Source organism: Fukomys damarensis, unplaced genomic scaffold (assembly GCF_012274545.1).
Source record: "Fukomys damarensis isolate Sample0158 unplaced genomic scaffold, DMR_v1.0_HiC HiC_scaffold_18, whole genome shotgun sequence".
Classification (NCBI taxonomy): Eukaryota; Metazoa; Chordata; class Mammalia; order Rodentia; family Bathyergidae; genus Fukomys; species Fukomys damarensis.
In genome coordinates, this window is record NW_022900930.1 from 3,364,018 (window position 1) to 3,378,718 (window position 14,701).

At 39.9% G+C, this 14,701-nt stretch overlaps 1 pseudogene; it reads right to left on the reverse strand.

The window, feature by feature from the left end:
* Positions 1-111: 111 nt before the first annotated feature.
* On the reverse strand, positions 112-13,458 carry LOC104848958 (annotated as a pseudogene).
* Positions 13,459-14,701: the final 1,243 nt, after the last annotated feature.

The window sequence follows — 14,701 nt, forward strand, 5'->3', positions numbered from 1 at the left end:
ATCCCACTTGAGGCTGGTGGCTGTGCAATCCATCCATCACTGGACCATTTGCTCCAGGACAGCCTCCATGCCGGCGGGCACCATGCACTCACAGTGCTCGGGCCCATGTGCTCAGTGGTTTGGACCACACGGTATGTTCCAGGCCGAAGTCCACGGTGAGACCCAGCACTCCACGCCACAGCTGATCTGCTGCATGGTTTAGCCCATCAGCGCAATGCTGGAGGCCATGTGGCTGAGGCCCAGAGGGCCCCTGCACTCGATGCCAGAGCCCATATGGTCCATGACCAGGAAGATGTGCTCAGTGTCAGGGTGCACATGACCCATGCCCTGGCCCAGGCGTGTCCATGCGCTCCATGCTGGCACCCCCAGTGCGGTCAATGCCAGGGCCCATCCTCTCAATCCCAGGGAAGCTGCCTCCACCTCCACCTCCTCCCCGCTTTGCAACGATCTCTCTCTTCACTACATTATTCAGGATTTCGTTTATCCCACCCATGTTCATCCCAGATCCAAATCACCATGTTTTCCATGCCACCACCAAAGGGGGCCCTCAATGCCCCCTTTTTTTTTTTCGTCATTGAGTTTATTGGTACATTTTAGGTGTACAGTAAAGTTACATTCATTATTGGGATCTTGTACCTTTCGATGACAGGTCTTGGTTCTCATTTTTTCCCCATACCCCTGCCCTCCCTTCACCCCCTCCTCCCTTCCCTATTTACAAATACTGTATTTCCATTTTTTCATTTTCTCGTGTTTTTTTTCTTTTCCCTTATTTTCATTCCCCTACCCTTCCCACTTCCCCTACACCTCTAGCTCTTTTCTTCCTATTTCATAGTGTCAATTATGCCATTAGGATCCTATGTACCATTATAGTTTTTCAACGCCTTTTTATTCCAACTCCTATGCCTTCCATTCCCATTCCCGCAGTCCCTAGGTTTCCCATCCCAATGCCTTTGTTCAGGTGATCGGCATCAATAGGCTGCCATCCTGGTCTCAACCCCAGGCCAATCCATTAAGTCCATAGGAAAGTTGCTGTAGACTTTCAGAAGGGGGCAAAAAACTCCCTTTGATAAGGCCCTCTCGTGCATTAGTCTATCAAACAGCAGCTGTCTGCTAAACACAGATATAGCTTGCACAGCTTCAGTGGACTGTTCAAAAGTCACAGTGCCTGTCCCACAAGTTTTCCCATCTTTATCCTTCAGAATGTCTGCTTGGAATACCACACCAGCCATACTAAATACTTCCCTTAGTTTCTTCTTTATAATCCAGATTTGCTACAAATACTGTGCTTCCGAGTCTTCCAGCCTTTTGCATTGCTCTCCTGGCATGTTCACCATCAGGATTTTCTTTGACTTTCAGTGGTCTTCCACTTAGACTATGCTTCTTTAGAACTTCAGCAGCTTTTCTTGTGCTTTCTTCTGGCACTCCCTTGACTTTTTGAGTCCATTAAGAGCCCCACAAGTTTGATTCTATTGTTGTTGCTGATTATATCACTTAGGCTAGTAGTGAGATTGAACTAATCAGTTATCTTTCCTGGCATAATGAAATGAGTTTGCCCCAGAGTTACTAGAGACTCAAATCCTAAAGACCAGGTATATCTGGAAGACAGCTCTGAGAAACAATCATTCCTTAAGGTGTCTAAATACAAGTAACAAAGACACTTACAATAAGTAATATCTAAGTATCAACCCAGAAATTAACCAAGGACCACACAAACAACAATAGAAATGAAAAGACATTTAAACAAGAGACAATCTTTTGGCTTACCAAAGGCAAATTCTGGAGAAAACAAGATGGAAAAGTCTGGTAATCAACTACCTAGACAATCTGAACTGATAAGCACAGGAAGTAAGAGGTGAACAGGGCTCTAGAAATATTCAAAATGTAAATACTTTTCAGATAAAACACATGATTAGAGACTCTAGAAAAGAAAAAGATAAAAAAAAAAATAGATGAGTTCAGGACCATGATGGAAGCCATGAATGCTCAGCATGTGAAAGAAATGGAAATCATGAAGGCCCAACATAAGAAATGGAATCCATGAAACAGATTCAAACTGATATCCAGAAGATTAGAAACTCTATTAAAAGTATACATAACAGGGCTGGAGATTTAGCTCAGTGTTTCTGCTGCCTGCCTGCCTCACAAGCACAAGGTCCCAAGTTCAATTTCCCATACCAAAAAAAACAGGTATACATAGCAGACTAACCCAATCTGAAGACAGATATAGAAGACAGGATGGCAGTCAGTGTCCATGAAAAGAGAGATCTCTTAAAAATAAGGAAACATGAGAAATCAATCCGCTCTTAGAAGATGCAAAGAAAAATAATATAAAATTAATAATCCATGAAAGGGTTGGGGATTTGGCTCAATGGTTCTGCCGCCTGCCTCACAAGTGCAAAGATCAGAGTTCGATCCCCGGTACCAAAAAAAAAAAGTTAATAATAATAATAATAATAATAATCCACGAAAAAGGGGGAGAAAGCACAAATGATATTTAAAAAACTATTCACAGAATTAATAATAGAAAACTTCCCAAACAGAGCAAAAGAACTGGACATACAGATAAGTGAGGCATATAGGACACTAACTAGTTATAATATCTACACCCAGACATATAATAAAGATCCCAGAAACATAACAAAAGTACAAAATACTACAAGCAGTTAGAGAAAAGAAACAGATTACATGCAAAGCAAAGCCCATCAGAATCACAACAGACTTTTCATCACAAACCCTCATGAGAGTCAAGGAGAGCCTGGAGTGAAGTATTTTAAGCTTTAAAAGAAAACAACCTCCAACCTGGCTGATATATCCTGCAACACTCTTTCTAAATTGATGGAGAAATAAGATATTTTCATGACAAAGAATACCTGAGAAACTTCATGAATGCCAAACCAGCACTCCAAACAATTTTTTTAAATATCCTAGAAAAAGACAATAAAGGTCACAACTCCATGAGGCCCAAGAGAGCAAATCCAATAGGCAAGAATTTAAAGGGAGAGGGAGAAAAATAAACAAGAACCAACAACAGGAAAATAACTATCGACAGTAAGTCAATACATATCAGTTACAACCATCAATGTCAATGGCCTCAATTCACCAAACAAAAGAAACAGACTGGCAGAAGGGATTAAGAAGCAAAATCCAACTCTAAACTGTATAAAAGAAACACACTTACTTGAAAAAGAAACTCATAGACTGAAAGTAAAAGAATGGAAAACAGTTCTCCATGGAACAGGAACCCAGAACAAAGTAGAGGTAGCTATCTTATTTGCAGACAAAGTGAATTTCAAACGAAAACTAACTGAGAGACAAAGAAGGTCACTACATCCTTGTACAGGGAACAATCCAACAGGAAGAGATGATAATCATAAATATATATGCACCAAACACTAATGCCCCCAACTATACCAAACAATTATTAAGGGACATGAAACACCAAATAAGCACTAATACAATTTTAGTGGGGGACCTCAATACCTCATTGTCATGAATAGATCATCTAGACTAAAAATCAACAACAAAATACTAGAAATGAACCAAGCTTTTGAATAAATGGACTTAACAGTTATCTACAGTGTTCCACCCCACAAAGTCAAAATATATATTCTTTTCGGCTGCACACGGGTCATTTTCCAAAATAGACCGCATGCTAGCTCAAGAACATGTTTAAGTAAATGCAAAGGAATTGAAGTTATCCTATGTACATTATCAGACCATAGTGCAATTAAACTGGAGATCAATAGCATAAGAAACCCTAAGAACTTCACAAACACATGGAAATTGAATAATACTCTCCCGAACAACCAATGGGTCACAGCAGAAATTAAAGTACAAATTAGAGTTTTTAAAATTTAATGACAATGCCAGTACAACATACAGGACTCTATGGGATACAATGAAAGCAGTTTTACATGGGAAATTCATAGCAGTGAATGACCACACTAGGAAAACAGAGTGAGCTCAAATAAACAACCTAATGATGAATCTTAAACTCCTAGAAAAAGAAAAGCAAGAAAAACCCAAAGCTCGAACGAGGGAGGAAATTATAAAGATCAGAGCAGAAATCAATGCAATGGAGACTAAGAAAATGATACAAAAAATCAAGAGATGGTTTTTTGAAAGAATACAATTGATAAACCCTTGCCAACCTTATTAAAAAAGAGAGAGAGAAAAAAAAAAGGCTGAAATCCATGCAATTAGGAATGAAAAATGTGAAGTAACAACAAATCGACCAGAAATCCAGAGGATCAATACCTACTTCAAAAACCTGAACTCTAATAAAATGAAAAACAGAGGAAATGGACAGATTTCTAGATACATAGGAATTTCCCAAGTTGAAGGAAGAAGATATAAAAAGTCTAAACACCCCAATTACATTCAGTGAAATTGAAAATGTAATTGAAACATTACCAACAAAGAAAAGCCCAGGTCCTGAGGGCTTCACTGCTGAATTCTATAAGACATTTAGAGAAGAACTATCACCACTACTCCTTAAACTCTTCAATGAATTGAAAGGGAAGCAATACATCCAAATTCATTCCAGGAAGGGTTACTTTGATTCCAAAACCAGGGAAAGACCTAACCAAAAAAAAAAAAAAGAGAACTACAGGCCAATCTCCCTAATGAACATAGATGCAAAAATCCTCAATAAGATACTGGCAAACACATTACAGAAGATCATCAAGATCATACACCCTAACCAAGCTGAATTATCCCAGGGATGCAAGAATGGTTCGACATATGCAAATCAATAAATGTAATACACTATATTTAAAAAGTCAAGGACAAAAGCCATACGGTCATCTCAATAGATACAAAAAAAAAAAGCATTTGACAAAATTCAACACCCATTCATGATAAAAACCCTACAGAAAATTGGAATAGATGGTCTTTATCTCAACCTGATAAAGGCTAACTATGAAAAACCAACAGCCAACATCATACTAAATGGCAAAACTGAAAACCTTCACGCTAAAATCAGGAACAAGACAAGGATGCCCACCATCACCACTCCTCTTCAATATAGTTCTGGAAACATTAGCCACAGCAATCAGACAAAAGAAATAAAAGAAATGAAAATAGGAAAGGAAGAAGTTAAACTGTCGTTATATGCTGATGATACAAGACTCAAAAAACTCTGCCAAAAGACTTCTAGACTTAATTGACAGATTCAGTAGAGTAGCTGGATACAAGGTTAATACTAAAAAATCAATAGCCTTCTTGAACACAAATAACAAAACTCACTGAGAGAGAAATTAGGGAAACAATTGTTTCCACAGTAGCATTCAAAAAAATGAAATATCTAGGAATCAATGGAACAAAGGAGACCAAAGACCTCTACACTGAAAACTACAGAACTCTGAAAAAAGAGATCAAATAGGATATCAGAAAATGGAAAGACATCCCTTTTTCCGTGGTAGGAAGAATCAACAGAGTGAAAATGGCCATATTCCAAAATTGCTAAACAGATTCAACACAATCTCTATTGAAATCCCAACAGTATATTTCACAGAACTAGAGAAAATAATCCAAAAATTCATTTGGAATCAGAAGAGACCTAGAATAGCAAAAGAATTTCTAGGCAACAGAGACATGGCAGGGGGTATCACAATCCCCAACTTGAAACTATACTACAAAGCCACTGTGATAAAAACAGCATGGTACTGGCAAAGATATAGACCTGAGGATCAGTGGAACAGATTAGAAGATACACAAACAACTCCTGATATACTAAGCTGCCTCATCTTTGACAAAGGAGCAAACATCCTCCCTGGAGGAAAGATAGCCTCTTTAATAAATGGTGTCGGAAAAACTGGATTTCAACTTGTCAAAGATTAAAACTAGACCCGTATCTTTCACAATGCATTAAACTAAAATCAAAGTGGATTAAAGATCTAAATATTAAAACAGAAAGACTAAACTTGATGGAAGATAAATTAGGTAGAACTCTTGAAGACATCAGCATAGGAAAAAACTTTATGAACAAACTCTCAGTAGCACAGGAACTAGCACAAAGAATCAACAACTGGGATCTTGTCTTTTTAAAGTACTGCCAGAGAAATCACAAGCAGAGCTAAGAGACATAATGTGGGAAAAAAAAATTTTACCTGCTGTTCCTCAGACAAAGGTTTACTATCTAGAATATATAAAAAACTCAAAAAAATCAGACGCCCTCTCAAATATAAAGACCGGATTAAAAAATGGGCATCTGAAACGAACAGACATTTCTCAAACAAGTAAAAGCAGCAAATAAACATAGAAAAAAATGTTCAACATCATTCAAGAGATGCAGATGAAAACAACACAGAAATTCCATCTCACCCCCGTAAGAATGGCTATCAAGAAATCAACCAATAACAAATGCTGGTGGGGTTGTGGGGAGATAGGAACCTTTCATCATTGTTGGTGGGAGTGCAGACTGTACAATCACTGTGAAAATCAATATGGAGATACCTCAAACAACTAGGATTAGAAATCCCATTTTACCCAGCTATTCCTCTGCTGGGTATCTTCCCAAAAGAATTAAAAGAATCATACCACAGTGATATATGCGCACCTATGTTTATAGCTGCACAGTTTGTAAAAGCTAAAATTTGGAAACAGCCCAATTGCCCATCAACCGGAGACTGGATAAAAAAGATGTGGGTTTTTGTTTTTTTTTAATAAAATGGAGTACTGGGGGAGGGGAGGAGGGGGTGAAGGGAGGGCAGGGACATGGGGAAAAATGAGAACCAAGTCCTGTCATGTAAAGATACAAGATCCCAATAATGAATGTAACTGTACTGTAAACCTAAAATGTACCAATAAACTCAATGAGGGAAAAAAATAAAATTAAAATAAAATGGAGTACTACTCAGTCATAAAGAATGAGAAACTAGAAATATTTATAGCTAAGTGGATGCACACCAAGGCCATTCTCTCAAATGAAATTAGTAAGTCACACACGTAAATACCGAATACTCTGGTGAGAAAAATTCTAAAGTGTAAAAATGGATCAAAAAGCATAATTGATATTGTGTAATAGGAAAAAGAGGTCTAAAAGAGTAGGGGAAGTGGGAGGGGTAGGGGAAAGGTACAAAGGGAAAAGAAAATATATGTGAAAAGGAAAAAGATGGAAATAATGTTTTTGTAAACAGGGAAGGGTAGAAAGGCTAAAGGGAAGGCTGGGGAATGGGGAAAATAAGAACCAAAATAAGTCATGTTAGGTACAAGAGCCCAATGTTGAATGTAACTGTATTGTACACCTAAAATGTACCAATAAACTTAATAAAGATTTAAAAAATAGAGCCCCACATGTTACCTCACCAACTTTTTTTTTTAATTTCAAGTATACTTTATTCAAAGTTGAAAAATGTACCATACTGCGTTAGTGCAAAAATTCACCTGTACAAAACACTGCAGCTGGTGAAAAGGCAATAAAAAGTTGATTTTTTTTAAACTTGTTACTATAAATTATTGTTCCGGTACTTTGCAAATTCAGAATTTCAAACTGCATTTTCTTTTCTAAGCCGCCCACGGTACTCCAGCTACCTGAAGCTAGGGCAGCCGTTTCGGAGGAAGGGGAGGAGGAGGTAGCAGTTGCCAAGGATTTCCACCTTGCGCTACATTCCCACGTATTTCAGGGCGTCAGCCTGGCTGTGCCTGTCATCAAGAGCAGCTCTTCACTGGTCTGGACGGCCCTCTTCGTGAAGATACAGATCCTGCGGTCACTGTTCACCATCATGATTTCTGTATAGCAATTCGGATTCACTGAGTGATTCACAAAATGAATTTCGTTGTCCCTGCGGTCTGCATCCAACACAAAATCAACGTTCAAGTAGAACAGGAAGCTGCACGTGTATTTATCATATACTTTTCCTCTCTGTCCGCTTCATCTCGAGAAATCATCTCTCCACAGTATCCCGGGATGAACTCATTTTTCTGTGCAGGATCGTAGATGAAAATCCCCCAGCCTGCCCGCAGTAAATGGCTGCTACAGTTCTTGCAGGACACGCTCTCGCCGCCCCGGTCTGCAGCTCCGCACGTCAGCGGCCTGTCTGGGCCGCACTCGAGGACAGCATGGGCACTGCGTGGTGAGGCACTGTGCTGTGCAGCCATCCAGGGCGGCAGCTTTTCCCTACGCAGGCCTGTGAGTGACTGCCGCTTCACACGGGAAGGAACTGTTTGTAATAAAGGCGTCCGATCTTTTCGGTGGGCTGGCAGTCACGTGGCTGCCTCCTCTTTTTATATTTTCTCTGGTTCTTCTTTACCCTGGGGACACACCTGTCTCTTCTTCCATCTTGGGCTCAGCTGCCACCACCTCAATCAATTCACCCCTGGGCTTTCTCCACAGCTGGGCTTTAGTATTCATAAGAATTTCCCAACTACTAGGACAGTCCCTGTAGAAGCACTGGCAAGAAGAGACAAAACGCTCTGGGTAATGGATTAGAAGCCCTGTGTGATTAAAAAGGAAGCCATGGGCCGGGGATTTAGCTCAGCAGTTTGCGGCCTGAACTCAAGGACCCAAGTTCGATCCCCAGTACCAAAAAAATAAAATGAAATGAAAAGGAAGCCATCCTGTACATTTCTATGCAACTTCCTACGACCTTACAATTATTTCAAAATAAAAAGCTTAAGTGAATCAATGCAGACAAGAATACACATATGCTGACAGACACAAGCAACAGCTACAATAAAGACTAAACCACAGCCTGTTAAACTGAAATGTCTTCATTACAACTCAGAAGCAAACATCACAGGGAAAAAGAAATGCCTTAGACATGCCTGGCAGTTCTCATGGGCAGGCAGATACCTAAAGAGCTCTCATTACCTAATCATTCTGTGAGTGACTCCGTAAGGTCACACACCTAGTTTTAAGCCAAGACTAATCGGATCTTTTACCCAGACTGCCACAAGAATAAAAGCCAGGTATAGGACATAGGAACATAAATACAACTTTCTGTCCTTCCTTTCCCATTTTAAAACACAGTTCTCATTCTGAAAACCAGAATGTCCCAATTAATCCTTTGTTTAAAAAGGCTTTCAAAATCACAGCACCCTGAAACTACTTCTGCATGTAAGTTCTTACTCTGATATTGACTTCTTTTAGAAATCTAAGGATCCATTTTCTGAATAAATGCCATGCTATGAGGAGTTACCAAAATATCATAACTAATGTACAAATTTGGGACGTACCATCCAAAAATAATATATACTAATTACATGAGATAAAAATAAGATTTGAAACATGAAACGCAAGGTCCTACACTTAGTAAAGAAGGTGTTAGCTGCACGGCTTCCTAACACCTTAGGTCTTTTTATTCACTGTGCTTTGGAGAAAGTCTGAACATGTTTAAGAGTAACAGCTAGAGAAGGGAGTAAGTTAAAAGAATTCTTCCTAATTGCAAAGCAAACAAAAGTGCGTCCTAAACCACAGCCCTCTCCTTTCCTTCCTGCTTATTATCCATACAAATAGCCACCTTTATGTACTCTGACTGTAGAAAATAAAATAAAGCTGGGATCCACATGCAGGCTGAATAACTGTTGTCTAATTTACTTCCTGAAGAGAAACTGCTGTAATTAGACCCATAAAGCACTGTTACTGTGGGTCCATACACTTCCATTCTATTCTATTCACCCTAATCACAAGGTCAACGTCAAACGCATACTAATAACCTCTTTCAGACTTACTTTTAATTATGATTTCTGCTATGTCCTGCAAGTTTAACACGTTTTGAGCATAATAGTTTTTATATACTCATCTTTACACTTAAAAAGAAAACACTTATTGTTTGTTCTGAAGTGTCCCTTTGGGCAAAGCTCTAACCATTTACATTATGTAATGCTCTTAAGAACTTAAGTTCCTCCAGCAAAGAATTTAAGTTCCTGGAACCAAAGCCAGTATCTTAGTCATCATGTACTTACTAGACGGGTACAGTAGGCATTCAATAAAACATGTTTGATAACCTTTTCTGATCTTTACAACTATATGTACATCATTCTCTTGGTTGTAATTATTATGTACAACCTAAAGTGAGCTTTCTTTTCATGATCAACATCTTTTACACCAACTTTTCCACAGATCCACCGGGCCTCCACCTTTGTCATATTGACAGGAATACCATATACTTACCTTTCTGAGCTGGGATAGGAAATTAGGCTCAGGGAATATCTATGAAAGTATTCTAATGTGGCAGTGAGGCCAATCAGAGCCAGCTCTGCCAGAGCCTACTTGACCGAGGGTTCTAAAAAGCTGCTGAAAGGAGTAAAAAAAACATGCTGAAGTGAGTTAATGAGAAAAATCTCATTAAAGAAAAATGTGTCAAAACAGAAAGGGTACTCCTCATGTTCAAGAATGGGTTTTATCTTACAAATAGCATGTTTGTTAATGAGAGCATTTTCCTAACCCCAATTCTTAAGTAAAAAGAAACAAATGCAGTAAAACTACACAGTTAAAAACTACTCAAATAAAATTAATTTTTCAGGCTCCTTCCTCATCCTTACAAGATGTGATTCAAAGGGTAACCCACATATGATCCCTTTAGAAAGACGATCTGAGCCGGGGGTGGTGGCGCACGCCTGTAATCCCAGCACTAGGGAGGCTGAGGCAGGAGGATCGCTGTGAGTTGAGACCAGGCTGGGCTACACAGTGAGTATCCAGGTCAATCTCAACTACATAGTGAAACCCTGTCTCAAAAAAAAAAGAAAAATGATATGATTAAAACATTACATTTTCCATCACAAAATGAAAATATAATCTCTCAATACACAAACAACACTGCTCAATTCAATTTTACCTGGGTCCATGTTGGACCCACACAGAGGTGACACCAGAAGGGCTATATTCGTTTATGGGGCAGTTTCACAGAACGGACTCAAAAGCTGGCTTCAATCTCAGGTTCTGGGACACACCCATACAATTCCAGGTATAGAAGAGGAAAAAAGTACTGTCACAAGCTAGTGCAGGTCTTCGCTTTAGTGAAATGGAAATTAAAACTGCAGCACAAATTTGTAGGAAAAAAAGCTTTAATTGAAAGATTAATGATACAGGGCACCAAGTAATCCAAATAAGCAAAATAATCCAACAAGGGAAATACTGTAACTCCAAACCTGCTAGATATCTGAAAAACAGCTGTGTTCTCTAAAATCGAAGAATGAATTCTAGAACAACACAAGTTAAAAAATTGTTGAAAGAGCGAGTCTGTCTAGGAGAGACAGAAGGGGGACCGGAAAGTGGGCTGCCCGCTCACCCGACTTCTCAAAGGTGTTTTACGAGGCAAAGCCACGAGGCAAGGTGGGAACAATGTAGGACAAAACTATAAGATCCAATGGAAAGTCACAAGGTGGACAAGAGGGGGAATAAAATCCGACAAAGCAGTAAGATTACAAGTACAGGCACTCTGGCAATGTTAAACGGAGATCAAACGGGGAGGATTTCCAGGAACAGGTGAGCTTTTCGGTCCCCATTAAGGTGACTGATGTCTATTTAGAATACCAATCACTGCTATTCACCCCTAGGGAAGTATGTGGGTGTAGCAGTATCTCTCTTTCTAATGTGAACCTTTAGTGAATGTGCCGCAATTGTTTTTTAAACTGAGGGCCCAGCCCTGCCCCTTTCTCAGAATATTTTCTAATTCAGCTGAACCATTAAAAGAAGAAAAAGAAAGGACTTCAGCTTGAGGAGTGACTGGAGGGGACACACTCTAAAGTAGGGGTAGGACAGCCCCACCCACAAAAGCAGGTAGTCAGTTTTAACGGACTAGCTGAGGTGGGCCAGGCAGGGCCCGCTCAGTTATTATCCTAGTCCTGGTTCCTACCTCTGGTTCTATCCTCACGATCTGTGGGGCAATTTGGTTCCCACAAGAGGAATCCTCCCAAACTGAGGAGTATTCTCAGCCACGTGAGCCTCCACTGAAATCCAAGATGACCTTAGGGTTAGGGCATTAGATAGTCTAGGGGTAGCTCAATGTCCCTGCAAATCTCTTCACCTCGGTCCTCAGTTCCGAAGGGTAATGCGACAGAACAGGTACAACAAACCTTGTTTGGGAAACCCTTAAACAGATATTCCCTAAGTAACATCCCTGCACACCTAGTGAGAAGCATCTGCACCGAGTTTTATAACATGAAGGTCAAGCTTTGCTCTACTTTCGTTTACCTTTTGGGCATCTGCAGGCCAAGTGAAGAGGAACATCTTAGAAAAAACACAAAATCATGCCCAGGAGTTTGTCTGCCCTTGTCCCTTCAATGCTTTCCAACTATGTCATGACTAGGTCAGTACCATGAAGGAATCTATGTCAGATACTTGAGTTGGAGGATATTAGAAGAAAAAGCTTCCAGTTACATGGAACTTGCATCTTGGAAGGACTCTGTAGTAAACAAGGATTTTCAACAGAGAGCGAATACAGAGTCAAATTTGGTAGTTTTAAAATGCTCTTTGAAAACTGTCTTGGCACCCAGCAAATGTAATGGTTTTCTACTTCAAAGTTTGACAAGTGAATTTTTGTTTTTAAATTTAAAAGTTACTTTCTCTTATACAGCACAAACATATCAAACCAAAATTTGCTGGCTGACATCTAAAAGTCAGATGAGTACAGACTTAAATTAGTACTATGTGTTTCATTTTTTAGTGACTCACCATGAGTAAGCTTTCAGTCATACTTTAGAATGCCAGGGTATAAAAATGTCTAAGACTGTGCTTTGTTATTTACTACCTTAACAGAAAAATAAACCCAAAGGTTTCATACTTGATTCTCCTTAAATACTTCACAATGCTACAGTTACTTTTGGATTTATTTAAAATTATTGCAAGTCAGGGGTTTAGAAATTATGTATTTGCATTTCCTCATTGACACATTGCAAAGGGTGGTAAAAATTCCACCAAAATCTACTTCATTCTTGACTAAGGTGTGTAGTATGTACTGAGCCCTCAAATAAAAGCCCTTTTATTAGCTGACCAAGTTTCACATCTCAAACATATTTGAAACATTCTGTACCACAAAAGCTTCATCAGCTGGTTTTGGAAGAATATTCCCCTTGGGAAGCAGGCGCTCACTCACTGCACTCACCGCCAAAGCCTCTCAACCGGTCTACGGGTCTCCCCCACCTCCACTGTCCTCCACTGTGCTGACTTTGTTAGCGCTCACACTACCTGGAGAGCTTCCTTCAAGGCAACTTTTGAACCTATGCTCGGCGTAGAAGGTTCTACCAGTCTTTACCTTCCATTCCTCCCTTTCAAAGAGTCCACCTGGAGTCAAACTGACATTCCCATTTCCTAGCAGGTCTGGATTTTTTTTTTTTTTTTAAGCTTGCGAAGGTCTGGTGTTTTCACTCCTCTAATACTCCAGCAAAACTCTTCCTTCTACTTAGAAGGCATTCCTACACCCTTTCACTGGAAAAATTCATCCATTAGTTCAGTCCACGTACCACTTTCTCTATAAAACGTCCCACATCCCCCGGAGACATAGCAGATTTAGACATCCTTGGGCCCTCCACAATCATGGAGGGTGGTGTTTACCTGCATGAGGTAAATATTGGCTTAATTTGATTTTTGCTCAAGTGAGGGGCTGGAGATACCCCACTGAAGCCACACTTAAAGACCATAAGGATATTCCATTCATTTATGCAGGCATGTAGTTAGGGATAAACATATATAGAACTAAAAAGTACACTTTATATCTACAAATACACACTATCATGGCTTACTAACACTCCAGATGTGCAATTTACTCTATTTAAGTATTGGTAGATGCACTACCCAGAACACCACAGAAAAAATAGTCCCAGAAAAGATTTAGGAACATTCTCTTCAAAAATCTTTCAGTATTTTGCTCTTGAAGATTTCGACACTGGGGCAAACTGACTAATTTTAAAAGAAAGAGCCAAAGATAGATAAGAAAAAACGTAATGTGTTTCGAAAGGCCAACATTGTTTTGGGTTTTTTTGTTTCGTTTTTTTTTTGAGACAGAGTCTCACTAGATAGTTGAAACTGACCTGGAACTCACTATGTAGCCCAGGCTGGTCTCGAACTCACAGCCATCCTCCTGCCTCAGCCTCCCGAGTGCTGGGATTACAGGCGTGCGCCACCACGCCCGGCTAAGGCCAACATTCTTGTACTGAACTTTTCCATCATCACCTTCGGACAATTCTCAAAGCAATGATTCTGTAAAAGCTCGTTCTCCAACATACTCCATTACTGCTTGAGAAAATACAGCCACGAAAACAACAATTTAACACAAAAGCCAAAATGAGTAAGTTATTTCCAGGAAGAAGCTGGAGTGCTGACGACTTGTCTTCACTATCCTTGGGCATCTACACTATAAACAACACATATATTCACGGGAAGTTTCACAACTCAAAACGATTTCACATAAATGGTTTCATTCTTAAGGATAATCCCGTGAGTTCAACAGAGCAGGGATTACATTTGTAGTCTTAAGGAAATGCGAACTCAGTATGAACACTGATAAAAGCCTGGCTATAGAAAGACAGCACTTCGTCTCCCAAAAGGTGCTCTTACTAGGACAAAAACGGCCCGAGAAAAATGAGCTGCCTCTGCTTTAGTCCATCAGCACGTTTAGCTCCGGGAACCCACTGGTGACTCCGCTAATAAACGTCAGGATCTCAAATTATCACCTCCTGAAGCAAAAGTTCCCCGTCCCAAGCGGGTGCCATCGAGCCTGGCAGCCGGAGCGAGGCTCGGGCGCCGAAACACGGGGGCCCG